The sequence below is a fragment of the Rutilus rutilus genome (genome assembly GCF_951802725.1).
Source record: "Rutilus rutilus genome assembly, chromosome: 13".
NCBI lineage: Eukaryota > Metazoa > Chordata > Actinopteri > Cypriniformes > Leuciscidae > Rutilus > Rutilus rutilus.
In genome coordinates this window covers 33,244,986-33,262,847 of record NC_140218.1, presented here as the reverse complement: position 1 = coordinate 33,262,847, position 17,862 = coordinate 33,244,986, and the positions used below count along the sequence as shown (strand labels likewise).

At 35.3% G+C, this 17,862-nt stretch overlaps 1 long non-coding RNA gene across 1 annotated transcript; it reads right to left on the bottom strand.

The window, feature by feature from the left end:
• Window positions 1-1,205: 1,205 nt before the first annotated feature.
• LOC311302882 lies at window positions 1,206-8,142 on the bottom strand. Its single transcript, XR_014629677.1, has 4 exons — window positions 8,008-8,142; window positions 6,151-6,225; window positions 5,918-6,010; window positions 1,206-1,529 (listed from the first exon to the last, which is right to left on the bottom strand). It is a non-coding gene; the product is annotated as an uncharacterized lncRNA (long non-coding RNA).
• Window positions 8,143-17,862: the final 9,720 nt, after the last annotated feature.

The window sequence follows — 17,862 nt, the reverse complement described above, 5'->3', positions numbered from 1 at the left end:
CGTGTTGAACCGTTACTGCCCACTGAGCACAGACACGTCCAAACGACATCATTACAACGTCTTTGTCGAACGTTCAGAGGACGTCCACTGAGTAGCCAGAATGAAAGTTTTTATGACGTCTTTTTTAGACGTCTTTTTGACGTTCAATGTTGACGTCCAAGTGACATAAAAAGTCAACGTTCAAAAGACGTCCAATGAAGAGTCAGCTTGAACGTCTTTTTTAGACGTCTTTTTGACGTTCACTGTTGACGTCCAACTGACATAAAAAGTGAACGTTCAGAAGACGTCCACTGAGGAGCCAGAATGAAAGTTTTTATGACGTCTTTTTTAGACGTCTTTTTGACGTTCAATGTTGACGTCCAACTGACATAAAAAGTGAACGTTCAGAAGACGTCCGCTGAGGAGCCAGAATGAAAGTTTTTATGACGTCTTTTTGACGTTCAATGTTGACGTCCAAGTGACATAAAAGGTGAACGTTCAAAAGACGTCCAATGAAGAGTCAGCTTGAACGTCTTTTTTTAGACGTCTTTTTGACGTTCACTGTTGACGTCCAACTGACATAAAAAGTGAACGTTCAGAAGACGTCCGCTGAAGAGCCAGAATGAAAGTTTTTATGACGTCTTTTTTTAGACGTCTTTTTGACGTTCACTGTTGACGTCCAACTGACATAAAAAGTGAACGTTCAGAAGACGTCCGCTGAAGAGCCAGAATGAAAGTTTTTGACGTCTTTTTTAAACGTCTTTTTAGCGTTCACTATTGACGTACATAGTGAACGTTCATTAGACATCTCTTTTAAATGTTGATTTTTGATGTCCAAGTAACATCTTTACAATATTGTAAATGAAAGTTTTCACAACGTCATTTCAACGTCACTTACAGACGTCTAAAGAACATTCATACAAAATTTTAAGATGCACAAACGAAATTAGCTTTACTATTAGCTTTATTAAACCATGTTTTGGTCATCAAACAGGCTTTTGTTCCAAGGTTGGATGACAACATGGTATTCAATAAAACTCATTCTAGTCATAGTAAAAGCAGTGTGCAGAACTACTGCTTTAAAATTGTAAATAATAAATTAATACCTATCCCTTTGATGCACCTGTCTAAAACATGCAAATACTTTTTAGTAGCCTTATATTTTTGCAATTGGAAATAAGTGACATCTGATTATTGATTAAAAAAAAAGCAAAAATAGTTTGAAATGACAATTTTTTTCCATCTTTAATGAGGTTTTCAGCAAATTATGAACAGGCTGATAAATAAAACAACTCTAATGGTTACACTGAACTGCCAAGTGAACAAAAAACAAATTACTCCAGACCAAGATTGGGGGTGGGTGGTTGGAAAGGGGGAGAGAGACATAAAGTCCCCTAAACTAGAAATAAACACACGCGCCTTACAGTACTCATGTAAAATTCCTCATTATTTCCACCCCTGTATGCCCTCCACGGCACGTTTAAGATGTTCTGCTGCATGATGCTTGATTGTAGCCTCTGTAGCTTCTTTATCCCATTTTATGACTGCAGCTGCAAGAGTTGAACAAAAACAAAAAATCCATAAGTAACATTGCAAGTTAACATACAATATTTTTATACCGGCTCATTGTTTACAAGCGTGGAGGAGGATTGTTCAAATTTATTGTATGTTGAATGACATATTTATGGATTTTTGTCAGTTTATTTAAAATGGTTTGTATTAGTCTTCGCAAGTTCACTTTGTAAACAACGGGGCGGTACTTCTGCCTACGTCCAGCATGAAACTGCATTGATTTGGACTTCAACAATTTGGTTACCGTTGAAGTCCATTGTGTGGAGAAAAATCCTGGAATGTTTTCCTCAAAAACTTAATTTCTTTTCCTCTGAAGAAAGAAAGACATGAATATCTTGGATGGCATTGGGGTGAGTAAATTATCAGGAAATTTTCATTTTGAGGTGAACTAATCCTTGAAGTGGCAATACTACAGTGACCAATGGTGACTGGTGTGGTATATGGCAGCAAACAAATGACTGAAAATGGGTTCTGTAAACTCGCGTCGCTGTATGTTAGGAAGGTGTAAGACTGCAATAGACAGTGGCCTTGGGTGACAAGATATTTAAGATAGCAATCATGAATTGAGAGAGACTGCATATAATAAAATTTCTCAAGCACAGCCCAAATGTAATGCTTTTGGATACTATAACTTCCATTTTAGCAAATACTAGATTACTTGTAGATGACAGGGATTAAAGTGAAAAAAATTCTTCTGACTGAAATTTATTTTTTAGGCCAAGTCATATTCCTTTAACTTTTTAAATAGTCGAGACCAGTAGCGTTTTAAGGGGAGACGTTTTAAACCGCTTTTATATTGCCAGTAGGCGTATTTTAAAAGCTATATTTTAATCTATGAAAACCAGGCATGGAACATACTAATATAATTAATAATTTGCATATATATATATATATATATATATATATATATATATATATATATATATATATATATATATATATATATATATATGCAAATTATAACACGTTTACACAAAATTTGTTAACACACAAGTAAGTTACTTTTCCCCTTTACTTAACATAAATTGTAAGAATATGACTAATAGTAAAGACTAGTACTAATAAATACAGTGCTATGCATAAGTTTAGACACCCATGCTAAAGTTGACTAAAATGAGGAATAAAAAATCATCTTTTGGAAATTGAACTTAAAGGTATAGCGGAGGATCTTTCCGAATTTTAGATAAGTCCCGCCCTCTCCACTTTTTGAAAAGTTTGATTGATTCACCAGAATGATTGACAATTAGGAGGACCAATAGTATAGGGTATCCACCCGGAAGTAAAAAGATCCTCCGCTATACCTTTAATGCCTTAATTTAAAAAATTAGGAAAAATCCAACCTTTAAGGACACCAATTTTCTTTGTGAATGAATAATGTATCGTAAATAAATAAATGTTCTTCCTTAAAATACAGGGTGCATAAGTTTGGACACCCCTATGTTAAATTCCCATAGAGGCAGGCAGATTTTTTTTTTTTTTTTTTTTTTTTTTTAGGATACTATGAATCCTGATAAAGTTCCCTTGGCCTTTGGAATTAAAATAGCCCCACATCATCACATAGCATTCACCATACCTAGAGATACTTTCCATAAGATCATCTCTCAATGCAAATCAAACTAGCTATTAGGCTAACTGAAATACAACCATGCCAATCTCTAGGTATGGTGAAGGCTATGTGATGATGTGGGGCTATTTTAATTCCAAAGGCCAAGGGAACTTTATCAGGATGCATAGTATCCTGGATCCATGAAGTAACTGGCCTTTAAAAATAAAAATCTGCCTGCCTCTATGGGAATTTAACATAGGGGTGTCCAAACTTATGCACCCTGTATTTTAAGGAAGAACATTTATTTATTTACGATACATTATTTATTCACAAAGAAAATTGGTGTCCTTTAAGGTTGGATTTTTCCTAATTTTTCAAATTAAGGCATTAAGTTCAGTTTCCAAAAGATGATTTTTTATTCCTCTTTTTAGCCAACTTTAGTATGGGTGTCTAAACTTATGCATAGCACTGTAAACATTAGGCCTAGGCTAAAGCTATTAAATAGCAGTCCCAAACTAGTTTTTGTTAATACAATGTTGGTATGAGCCACTACAGTCATTTAAAAATATAAAAAATAACACAAAGAAAAATAGTGGCATTTTGGGGTTATATGGAAACGACAGTTACCATGGTGAATACACAATATTAACAATAACTGTTAATGAAACATGGAAACTGGTGAATAGAATGAGAATCATACCTGCATTACTTTTATTTCGTGTAATTTACAACGTAACGGCGTTGCATGCTCGTAGTTTCTTTTGCACTTGATCAGTGAAGCAATACAGCGCGCGCCGCTGAATTTGCGCGTGCAATTGAGTGTGCGCTACGAGAACAGGATAACGGCTGACAGGACAAGAAAGTCCGTTTTTCTGAGGTGAAAAACTTTATTTCAGCGTACACTTATGTCACTGCCTGCCTGGTAGTTCCTATTGTGCTGGGTTTTCTGAAGTAGTCATGATTCGCCTCTCATAACATAACATGCTCTAAACACGCACGCAGTGTGGAAAAGGAGGAGCGGAGGCGCGGGGAGCAAGGATCACAGCGCAAATTTGAACTATATCGATGTGATATGGTCTAATTCCATATCGCATTTAAAAAATATATCGATATATTTTTTTATATCGATATCGCCCAGCCCTACCTGCATTATAAGTGTGTCACTGAAATATAGTTCTACCTCAGCGCTCAGCTGTAGCCTGACATGCACTTTCCGTGAGCGGTAATTGAAAACCCGGAGTGGACTATGAGCGAAGTGATTACAGAGTGCTTAGAGTGGAGAGAGGAACGTGCTTTTGCTCCACTCCAGGCTTTGATCACATCCCCCTCAGCAGGGTGAATACACCTCGTCTTTCCTTAATTTAAGACCTATTCAAACTAAAATTAAGATATTTATTACACTATTTGAGAAATGAAAGCCTATTTACGGCCTTAAAATTATGAAAAGTGAATTTAAGACTTTAAGGACAGACTGGAACCCGCAATGACGGAAATCCGTCATAGACTTGCTGCAATTAACGGAAATCCGTCGTAGCGACGGAGAACTTTAATCCCTGAGATGAGTTTAGAAAGAGGTAATCCAGTGAAGTATCCAGCTCCAGCGTTATCAGTTCTGCTGTCAGTACTGGAGAAATTGAGAAAATGCACTTACTATTTATTAATGAAATATAGATGTTATCTTGCAAATTCCATCTTTGCCAGCCGTTTCTATACGAGATAATATTAAATCATCTGTCTATGATGCATTTTTGATATTTGCAATGCAGAAGAGAGTTGTTGTAAAATGCAGTCTCTACTGTTGCATTGCGGTTACTTGTTTGATAATAAAAAAGAGCTATTTAAGTAAGGGATAATGTAAAGCAAGGCGGATGTTATAGCGAATACAACCCCGCAGGCTGATGCGGAGGGGTCTTGAATCTGCCTGAAGTGGTTGTATTCGCTATAACAACCGCCTCGCTCTACATTATCCCGCTTATTACATGGCTACCCACCAAATAAATTAATAATTTGACATAAAAAATTGATTTAAAAAGGAGTTTATTCATTTAAAAAGGATTGTATTGCTTCTGCTAAAGAAAATACTCCGTTACGTCTCTACGGTTAGAATCCTGCGTCTATAGCAAACCTGTTTTTCATGGCAACGGTGTGTTATACTTAGCAGATGTGTTATCAAGAAATAACACACCGCTTTCTACATTAGAGTTCAACCAAGCCATGTAATAATGGACAATAATTTCGAGCAAGGGACGCTGTTTCCAACTTCAAGGTGGCTTATGTGTGTGCGCACCGAAACCGACCGCAACTAGACAAGGAAATTATATTTTAGGCTTTGTGTGCGCATTTAACCATCAAATACACAACAAAATATGTCAAAATGACCGGATTGGAGAGTATTCACTTAAACAGTTCATATCTTAAATTGGTGTAAATAGTTTGGAGAAAAGGGGAGATTGGTATTATTTGATCTGCATTCAGTCTAATAAACCTTCTGATGATGGCATCATTAATGTGAATCAAACAAAAGGCAAAGAGAAAATACTCACAGCCCTTGAATGATTAACTTTGTCTTGATGAATTGTCTTAATGCTTACCCTCACTTTTGTCTATCTGAGTGCTTTTAATTTATTAAAATAGAACAATGTAAAAAAAAAAGTAAAAAAAAAAGAAATTAGTTCATTGTGTTTTTAAACTTTATGCATGTAGCATGTGCTTTTCAATTTGCAATTTTTTTAAAAGTTTGTTCAGTAGGTTACCAGTTTAAAAAGTACAATTGGGTATCATTTTATTATAATAATACTAACATAATTTGTGTACCTTTACCTTTCAAAAGTTTTAGTCGTCTCCAGAGGCAGTTTCTGCTTCTTCACCTTCCCCTTCATATTGAATTTTGCCATCAGCCGGTTGGTAAAGAGCCTGAAGAAACAAATTCACCATTTAGAAATTACATGTGTGTGGTAATCTACAGGAACTGTAGCATGGGTGAGAGTGCCAAGAGTGAATTAAAGAAATGGGGGCATGGGACACTGTTGTTTTCTGGAATCGATTAAACAAACCTCTAGAAGTGACCATTTGCTCTGAGAAAGACCTCCCAGAGTATCTTGAGATTGGCCTTTGAACATTTTCAGAATCTGAAAGACAAAATTTGTCAAATATTACTTTATTGTTCGTAATAGTGGATATAGCTCTTGTAGCAAGTTGTGTGCCCATATAACTCGAGCAACCCCAGTGCAGAGCTCCTGCCTCTGTTGTACTGAGCGGACAGTGTAAAGATATCTAGGCTATATACTTCTGGCAAGGGCTGCACGATTTGGGGAAAATGTCATTGTCATTGGAATTATTGAGGTCAATATTGTGATTGAGATATGCAATCACGATATAATAAACAAATGGTTTCATGAGTCAACTTGCTTGGTTCTCAAGGAAAATGCACACACAGATTATTGATGATAATGCTGAAATGTGTATTTCTCGACTCAAACTAGCAACAACAACTTAATTATTGATAATACCTATAATGATCAATAAGCCATTGATGACTGGATAAAAACTCTTAAAACTTAATTGTAGCTAAGAAGACACACCTAAGAAGACTGCTGACAAGAAATGTATACACACACACAGACACAGTATATTGCTTTTAATTTATTTAGCATATAGTTAACAAAATAATACTAATATAAATGAAAGTCAAAAGCCCACAGTCATACCTGGAAACAAATCCTGTTCAAATAGGATATATGGGCCATTCTACAGAATTGGTTTAAAGTTAAACAAATTTTTATGCAAGCAAATTTTATAATATCCAATGTAAACATTTCTAGTAATTGTGCAGTTAATCATCATATTGTATTTTCAGACAGGTTTGGAATATTTATCCTCTCCCCAAAATTGTGACTAATGAAACACAATAATATGAAAGTCAACAACAATTACAATTTTAACTATTCCAAGTGTAATTTTTCCTTTGTAAAAAGCATAAATTTTATCATACGTATTTCAAAGTTAAGGATTCATTAGTATTGTCTAAAAACATTCATATTTCGTCTCAAGCATATATATTTTATGATACATTAATATAGGGCGTATACATTTTAATTTGCAGTGTAATAGCATACGTTTAAAACATTGCATTTTATTTAAACAACATATTTCATGAACATATTTCAGCAGATTTTTACTCATCTCAGTATTGCAATATAGTTAAGGAAAAGCTCAACTATAATAGCGTTACGTTCATGTAAAAATAGCATGTTGTAATTGTAGTAAACGAGCATCTGAGCCGTTCATTCACGCATACAAACGCGATTCATATTAGAACAAAGATATTTACGTTTGAATAGCGCGCGCTTTCAGCGGGTGATTAGCAGATAATGAGTTGCCATGAGAACGACTAACGTCTCTCTTTTTATATAGATTACATAAACAGAATATTCTCTTTCGTTTTGAATTAGATAATTAAAAAGTAAACACTTAAATTATTATAAAGATTACTCTTGACAGTGTGTATTTGCTGAGTTTTGCTTACGTTTAGAGACCTGCTCCAGAAAAAAAGTTCATGTAGAAGGAGAGGCAGAAAGCACACAAAAGCATAATGTTTTGTTTCGATTGTAAGTGGACACATAAAAAAGACATTTTACAGTTTATTTTTCCATATTTCAAGTCTGTATGACCATAAATGACGGAGTATTTTAAGTCTATTTTGCTGCTATGTGAAAAAAAAACAAACAAAAAAAAAACAGCAGAACGCGCGGGCGCATTTGTCGACTTTTCGGTTAATGTGCCCGCGCAAATTGCCGCAGTTTTAAGAAGTTTTTCAAGGTATTAGGGGGCATGTGTGACTTCCAATTCATCTGATATCATCTCTCAACTGAATAACATATTAAATTAATTTTTTTTTAATGTTTACTTACCTGTTTTAGGGTTTTAGTCCAATTAAGGCAGTGTCTCTCTCCACGTGTCAGCAGCCTCTTTCATCGGCAGGATACTTTTCCTGGTGACTTTGCAGTGTGACGTGCGATTCTTCTTCTTTGATTTTTTAACGGCGGTCGCAAACTGTTTTAGTGCATTACCGCCACCCTCAGGTTATAAATGATCTCTGGCTTACATGCTATGTCATTATACGAAATAAATAAATAAAACAAATGATTTTATCCAGCTTGGTAGCTCTTAGAAACTAAAAATAAATATTACATTATTTTATGGCCTGATGATTTATTTAATATTTCTTTTAAAATCCCTCCCATGCCCTAAATTTTCCTCTTCACTATGCTATCATATTTATTACACATCATAACAATACTCTGCTGATCAGGTACATTGCAATTATTACATAAACCAGTATCATGCTTCCCTATTAGATGCAGAGTTTTGTTTGGTCTAGTGTGCCCTAACTGTAACCTTGCAATAATTTCCCCCTTCGTACCCCAACTTAAGGGTTTATAAACATAGTTCCCCTCCCTTGTTTCCTCTATTGTTCCTGCCACATTCTCATAACTTCTTTCTTTATTATCGATTTAGCTTCTGATTTTCCTTCTTTGCTGTATATTGAAATATTTTGTGCTAGGGTTAGGGTAACCCTAACCCTAACCCTAACCCTAATCTCACACATACGTATTTGCTATATTTGTTCATCAGTACAGGATTCTGTGTCCTCCAATGACATCAGGACATTTTGTGATGAGATATATGTGCTAAATCAACATTGAATTAGGAGTCTTTACAAAAACAAAAATACACATATGATCCCACTCCAACATTTTTTATATAAATCTGTAACATTTTAGGCCCTTTGTGGGCTCAACCCTATTTGGAAGATCCAGAGAATCATGAAGCGTGCTCTGCACCACTTGATAGTGGGTTGTAATTCTACTGAATTGCTTTTAATGCTGGAAATGTGCATGCACTGTGCAAGTTTGAGCACACATTCACATCCAAAATTTCACAGTTTCTATTACTTAATCCATATATCAAATAAATAATTGATTCATTTTAGAATGATTGCATAATATCAACTTATTATGCAATATCATTTGCCATTTTCATAATAATGTGATTATTTTAATTTTTTTATTTACCAGTATTTCGTATGACTATTTGTCAAAAAACTTTTTGCATTTCACAATGACACATTTCAGATTGGTTCAGATACTGAAATAGTCTTCTGTCCAAAAGGAGTCCTGGCTTTCTTGCACATCCATACATATCCACAGTAAGGGTCCCTATTCAGATGTTCGATATTAAACCAAATTTGCACTTCCACAGATGTCCAAAGGGTTCCCTAGTCAGATGTTCAGATTTTGAACCAGTTTTGCATGTCCACAGACATCCAAAAGAGTCCCTAGTCAGACGTTCAGATATTAAACCAGTTTTGCACGTCCATAGACGTCCAAAAAAGTCCCTAGTCAGACGTTCAGATATTGAATCTGTTTTGCACGTCCACAGACGTCCAAAAGAGTCCCTAGTCAGATGTTCAGATTTTGAACCAGTTTTGCACGTCCACAGACGTCAAAAAGAGTCCCTAGTCAGACGTTCAGATATTAAACCAGTTTTGCACGTCCACAGACGTCAAAAAGAGTCCCTAGTCAGACGTTCAGATATTAAACCAGTTTTGCACGTCCATAGACGTAAAAAAGAGTCCCTAGTCAGACGTTCAGATATTAAACCAGTTTTGCACGTCCATAGACGTAAAAAAGAGTCCCTAGTCAGACGTTCAGATTTTGAACCAGTTTTGCACGTCCACAGACGTCAAAAAGAGTCCCTAGTCAGACGTTCAGATATTAAACCAGTTTTGCACGTCCACAGACGTCAAAAAGAGTCCCTAGTCAGACGTTCAGATTTTGAACCTGTTTTGCACGTCCACAGACGTCAAAAAGAGTCCCTAGTCAGACGTTCAGATATTAAACCAATTTTGCACGTCCATAGACGTAAAAAAGAGTCCCTAGTCAGACGTTCAGATTTTGAACCTGTTTTGCACGTCCACAGACGTCAAAAAGAGTCCCTAGTCAGACGTTCAGATATTAAACCAATTTTGCACGTCCATAGACGTAAAAAAGAGTCCCTAGTCAGACGTTTAAATATTGAACCTGTTTTGCACGTCCACAGACGTAAAAAAGAGTCCCTAGTCAGACGTTTAAATATTGAACCTGTTTTGCACGTCCACAGACGTCCAAAAGAGTCCCTAGTCAGACGTTCAGATTTTGAACCAGTTTTGCACGTCCACAGACGTCAAAAAGAGTCCCCAGTCAGACGTTCAGATTTTGAACCAGTTTTGCACGTCCACAGACGTCAAAAAGAGTCCCCAGTCAGACGTTTAAATTTCGAACCTGTTTTGCACGTCCAAAGACGTCGAAAAAAGTCCCTATTCAGACGTTCAGATATTTAACCAGTTTTGCACGTCCACAGACGTCCATAGGGGGTCCTAGTCAGACGTTCAGATATTGAACAAGTTTTGCACGTCCACAGACGTCAAAAAGAGTCCCTTGGCAGACGTTCAGATTTTTAACCAGTTTTGCACGTCCACAGACGTCCATAGGGGGTCCTAGTTAGACGTTCAGATTTTGAACCTGTTTTGCACGTCCACAGACGTCCAAAAGAGTCCCTAGTCAGACGTTCAGATTTTGAACCAGTTTTGCACGTCCACAGACGTCCATAGGGGGTCCTAGTCAGACGTTCAGATATTGAACAAGTTTTGCACGTCCACAGACGTCCATAGGGGGTCCTAGTCAGACGTTCAGATTTTGAACCAGTTTTGCACGTCCACAGACGTCAAAAAAAGTCCCTATTCAGACGTTCAGATATTGAACCAGTTTTGGACGTCCACAGATGTCCATAGGGGGTCCTAGTCAGACGCTCAGATTTTGAACCAGTTTTGCACGTCCACAGACGTAAAAAAAAGTCCCTATTCAGACGTTCAGACATTTAACCAGTTTTGCACGTCCACAGACGTCCATAGGGGGTCCTAGTTAGACGTTCAGATTTTTAACCTGTTTTGCACGTCCACAGACGTCAAAAATAGTCCCTAGTCAGACGTTCAGATTTTGAACCTGTTTTGCACGTCCACAGACGTCCATAGGGGGTCCTAGTCAGACGTTCAGATTTCGAACCTGTTTTGCACGTCCACAGACGTCAAAAAGAGTCCCTAGTCAGACGTTCAGATTTTGAACCTGTTTTGCACGTCCATAGACATCCATAGGGGGTCCTAGTCAGACGTTAAAATTTTTAACCTGTTTTGCATGTCCACAGGACGTACAAAAGTGGTTCTGAACTGACAGACGTTATACAGACATGATCTGAACGTCTATCTGACGTCGCGTGTTTGGCTTTCGGCCCGGTCCTGCCGACCAAAATTTTAGATAGCAGTCGCGCTGGCGCGAACACAACACAAAATAAAAAAGACATTCAACACTCTCAAATGTTTTTGTTTTTTTATCGTTTTGCTTTGGAATTATTTCGACATTATGAATAAAATTGCTGCCCTCAAATGTTAACCTGGAGTTTTGCAAACTTAAGATAAAAATAAAATAAAATAAACCTTTGTTTATAACTAGGCTGCTACAATAATAGCCTACATTTCATTTTTTTATAAGGAGCGGTTTTTGTTTTATATGCTGCTAAGAAGACACCCCAGAAGATGGGTCAAGTATAGCTCCATCATTGTTCAAAGTAAAAAAAGATCATACTTTATGATGTTATAGTTTTAATCCCCAAAAAAAATCCCCCCCCCCCCCCCCAAAAAAAAAGAAATCAAGGGAATTTATCTGGCATTTCTTTCTTTTTGCTGTATCGAAAACGTACCGAACCGTGTCTGTCACCACTCACTGTATCGTATTGAACCGAACCGTGAATTCTGTGAACCGTTACATGCCTAATATATAATTGAATGAAAGTATTCATTTGTTTTGAAAAACTATACTGACCCCATACTTTTGAATGGTATAGTTTGTTTCATTACTACACTACATTTATTCATTTAACATACACTTTATTGATTTAGAAACGAAGAAAATGACAGACAATTTATGGTATATGAATTTATGTTTCAATATGTGGTATGGTCAGGTTTGTATACCTCAAATTAAAACCCAGTGATGTCCACAGATCTAATGGTAACAAAATAAAAACGAAACTAAGATTATGCCCTGCATCATGAAGAAGAAAAAAACCGTTTATTTTGTGTTACATGATATAAATACCTATTGGTGTTGCCTACCGTATAGGCTACCTCTATGAACAGTGCTAATTCAGGTTAAGAATACACTGTGACAAGAGCCAAAAATTAAATAAATAAATAATAAAATATAATATTAATAACAATAATGATTATGATGACGCATGCAAAACAGAGAGAAAAGACTAAATTGTATTAGAATAATTACACAATACCACTGTTACCAGTCAAATTAAATCATTAAACGAAAATCCATCTTTGCAGTGCATAGGTGACACAGAAGTGGCATCAGATCTGGCATTCATATATTTTCACTGCATTTACAATTGCATGAATAAAGCTATGAGATCGTTCAAATTAGAAATCAGAAATCAGGACCAAATATATATATATATATATATTAGGGCCGTGACATTAACGCGTTAATTTCGATTAATTAATCTGAGACAAAATAACGCGTTAAAAAAAATAACGCAGATTAATCCATTCCGTATTGACCTTTGAACCTGGAGCCGTTCTAGCCACAATTCGACTGTAAAATGAAGGAGGGAGACGAGAACGCGCTGGCGCTGCCTGGATCATTGATTGGAACATTTACTTATAAAAAACAGCCGGCATTTCAACGTTGATTCACCGGTGAACGTAGGGGACCAAGGTTGAATCAATGTTGGATTATGTTTCGATTGTGCGAAACGAATCAACGTTGAAATCGTGACGTTGTTTCATTGTTGATTTCGTGACGTTGTTTCACCGTCTCTTCTTTCAATATGGGTGAATAAAGATTGTATGTCGACGTTGTTGAACCAATGATGAATTATGCTTCGGTTTTGCAAACTGAATCAACGTTGATATCGTGACGTTGTTTCACCGTATTACCTTTCATCATGGGATAATGAGTCATGACAATGCTGACTGAATTTGTGATTAACTGTACACTAAAATATTGTTAACTGTCAAATTACTTGCAGCAATGGCTTAATTAAACACATTTAATAAAAATATAACACATGCTCAAGATTGTAAAACAAGTTTTATTCTGAAAAAACAAAAGTCTAAAAATACTTTCTAAAACAGATGAAAAACATCTCAAACTTTAAATTTCAGCATTTTCGAAGTAATGTTAAAAACCTGTAAAGCAAGTCTAAATAATGTTTATAATTTAATGTTTAATATCAAATGTATAATTTAATAATGTTCAATAATTTAATAATGTTCAATTGTATTGTATTGATTATTTGCTAGGCACAATTATTTCAATGCTCACCCTTTGAACATTTGAACATTATTTCATTAACATGTTCAACAATTATTTTTAATTGATTGACAGCCCTAATTTATATGCAATTAAAATGCGATTAATTTCGATTAATTAATTACAAAGCCTCTAATTAATTAGATTAATTTTTTTAATCGAGTCCCGGCCCTAATATATATATATATATATATATATATATATATATATATATATATATATATATATATAGCCTACTTTTAATATATGTCCAAATAGAAACTGTTTATTTAAAATTGTAATAATATATCACAGTAGGCTACTGTTGTTTATATTTTAATCAAATAAATGCAGGCTGGGTGAGCATAAGAGACTTATTTCAAAAACATTTTAAAATCCAACTGACACACACACACACACACACACACACACACACACACAGGCACACACACACAGGTTTCAAGTTTCGAAAAATACAACAACAAACAGTAAAATTGTAAAATATTATAACAATTGAATTTATAATTATATAGGATTAGGCTTGTAACGGTTCACAAAATTGACGGTTCGAACCGCTGTCTGTTGCATTGAGACTCTGGTATGGCTTTATTTTGAAATTCTCGTCAGCAAAATAGAGGGAAAACAAACAATATTGACAATATTGTTTATAAAATGTAACTCACAATGTTAATTTAGTGTTAATTTAACTGTTCCGTTCCGTTCGCCTTACATACTTAATAATCGTGGCGTAAACATTACGTACGCCAATAGCAGCGCTTAGAAATCGTGACGTACGCCAATAGCAGCTGCAAAGCAGAAGCATTGTGGGAAATACAGACTGTTTTAACGGATAAACGTACAATTTGTGTTCTTGTCGTGTTTAACACGACCTCGTCGCGAGTATACGCAACGTGAAAAATCGCAGCTTGAATATACAGTCACCGTCGAAGAGAAACACAGGTCGTGTCTGCCCTATAAATAGAACTCGCGCGCTTTATATAATTGTTGTTGAGGGCGAGCAGGCTGTCGCCACCCCATTGATCGCTAGATGGATCGGCTGATCTGGGCGGGTATACTCCCATCGTGGCACGACGATCTTTTTAAAAAAAAAAAAACATTTCTTTTTTATTTAAATTGCTGTTTTCAACATTGACAATTACAATCAATGCTTTTTGACCATTATTCATGTATCATATTAGAATGATTTCTGAAGGATCATGTGACACTGAAGACTCAAGTAGCCTAACAGATGCTGGAAATTCAGCTTTGATCACACAATTCAATTAGAATTTTATATTCGTGTTGAACCGTTACTGGCTTTCGGCCCGGTCCTGCCGACCAAAATTTTAGATAGCAGTCGCGCTGGCGCGAACACAACACAAAATAAAAAAGACATTCAACACTCTCAAATGTTTGTTTTTTTTATCGTTTTGCTTTGGAATTATTTCGACATTATGAATAAAATTGCTGCCCTCAAATGTTAACCTGGAGTTTTGCAAACTTAAGATAAAAATAAAATAAAATAAACCTTTGTTTATAACTAGGCTGCTACAATAATAGCCTACATTTCATTTTTTTATAAGGAGCGGTTTTTGTTTTATATGCTGCTAAGAAGACACCACAGAAGATGGGTCAAGTATAGCTCCATCATTGTTCAAAGTAAAAAAAGATCATACTTTATGATGTTATAGTTTTAATCCCCAAAAAAAATCCCCCCCCAAAAAAAAGAAATCAAGGGAATTTATCTGGCATTTCTTTCTTTTTGCTGTATCGAAAACGTACCGAACCGTGTCTGTCACCACTCACTGTATCGTACTGAACCGAACCGTGAATTCTGTGAACCGTTACATGCCTAATATATAATTGAATGAAAGTATTCATTTGTTTTGAAAAACTATACTGACCCCATACTTTTGAATGGTATAGTTTGTTTCATTACTACACTACATTTATTCATTTAACATACACTTTATTGATTTAGAAACGAAGAAAATGACAGACAATTTATGGTATATGAATTTATGTTTCAATATGTGGTATGGTCAGGTTTGTATACCTCAAATTAAAACCCAGTGATGTCCACAGATCTAATGGTAACAAAATAAAAACGAAACTAAGATTATGCCCTGCATCATGAAGAAGAAAAAAAACGTTTATTTTGTGTTACATGATATAAATACCTATTGGTGTTGCCTACCGTATAGGCTACCTCTATGAACAGTGCTAATTCAGGTTAAGAATACACTGTGACAAGAGCCAAAAATTAATTAAATAAATAATAAAATATAATATTAATAACAATAATGATTATGATGACGCATGCAAAACAGAGAGAAAAGACTAAATTGTATTAGAATAATTACACAATACCACTGTTACCAGTCAAATTAAATCATTAAACGAAAATCCATCTTTGCAGTGCATAGGTGACACAGAAGTGGCATCAGATCTGGCATTCATATATTTTCACTGCATTTACAATTGCATGAATAAAGCTATGAGATCGTTCAAATTAGAAATCAGAAATCAGGACCAAATATATATATATATATATTAGGGCCGTGACATTAACGCGTTAATTTCGATTAATTAATCTGAGACAAAATAACGCGTTAAAAAAAATAACGCAGATTAATCCATTCCGTATTGACCTTTGAACCTGGAGCCGTTCTAGCCACAATTCGACTGTAAAATGAAGGAGGGAGACGAGAACGCGCTGGCGCTGCCTGGATCATTGATTGGAACATTTACTTATAAAAAACAGCCGGCATTTCAACGTTGATTCACCGGTGAACGTAGGGGACCAAGGTTGAATCAATGTTGGATTATGTTTCGATTGTGCGAAACGAATCAACGTTGAAATCGTGACGTTGTTTCATTGTTGATTTCGTGACGTTGTTTCACCGTCTCTTCTTTCAATATGGGTGAATAAAGATTGTATGTCGACGTTGTTGAACCAATGATGAATTATGCTTCGGTTTTGCAAACTGAATCAACGTTGATATCGTGACGTTGTTTCACCGTATTACCTTTCATCATGGGATAATGAGTCATGACAATGCTGACTGAATTTGTGATTAACTGTACACTAAAATATTGTTAACTGTCAAATTACTTGCAGCAATGGCTTAATTAAACACATTTAATAAAAATATAACACATGCTCAAGATTGTAAAACAAGTTTTATTCTGAAAAAACAAAAGTCTAAAAATACTTTCTAAAACAGATGAAAAACATCTCAAACTTTAAATTTCAGCATTTTCGAAGTAATGTTAAAAACCTGTAAAGCAAGTCTAAATAATGTTTATAATTTAATGTTTAATATCAAATGTATAATTTAATAATGTTCAATAATTTAATAATGTTCAATTGTATTGTATTGATTATTTGCTAGGCACAATTATTTCAATGCTCACCCTTTGAACATTTGAACATTATTTCATTAACATGTTCAACAATTATTTTTAATTGATTGACAGCCCTAATTTATATGCAATTAAAATGCGATTAATTTCGATTAATTAATTACAAAGCCTCTAATTAATTAGATTAATTTTTTTAATCGAGTCCCGGCCCTATATATATATATATATATATATATATATATAGCCTACTTTTAATATATGTCCAAATAGAAACTGTTTATTTAAAATTGTAATAATATATCACAGTAGGCTACTGTTGTTTATATTTTAATCAAATAAATGCAGGCTGGGTGAGCATAAGAGACTTATTTCAAAAACATTTTAAAATCCAACTGACACACACACACACACACACACACACACACACACACACACACACACACACACACACACACACACACACACACACACACACACACAGGTTTCAAGTTTCGAAAAATACAACAACAAACAGTAAAATTGTAAAATATTATAACAATTGAATTCATAATTATATAGGATTAGGCTTGTAACGGTTCACAAAATTGACGGTTCGAACCGCTGTCTGTTGCATTGAGACTCTGGTATGGCTTTATTTTGAAATTCTCGTCAGCAAAATAGAGGGAAAACAAACAATATTGACAATATTGTTTATAAAATGTAACTCACAATGTTAATTTAGTGTTAATTTAACTGTTCCGTTCCGTTCGCCTTACATACTTAATAATCGTGGCGTAAACATTACGTACGCCAATAGCAGCGCTTAGAAATCGTGACGTACGCCAATAGCAGCTGCAAAGCAGAAGCATTGTGGGAAATACAGACTGTTTTAACGGATAAACGTACAATTTGTGTTCTTGTCGTGTTTAACACGACCTCGTCGCGAGTATACGCAACGTGAAAAATCGCAGCTTGAATATACAGTCACCGTCGAAGAGAAACACAGGTCGTGTCTGCCCTATA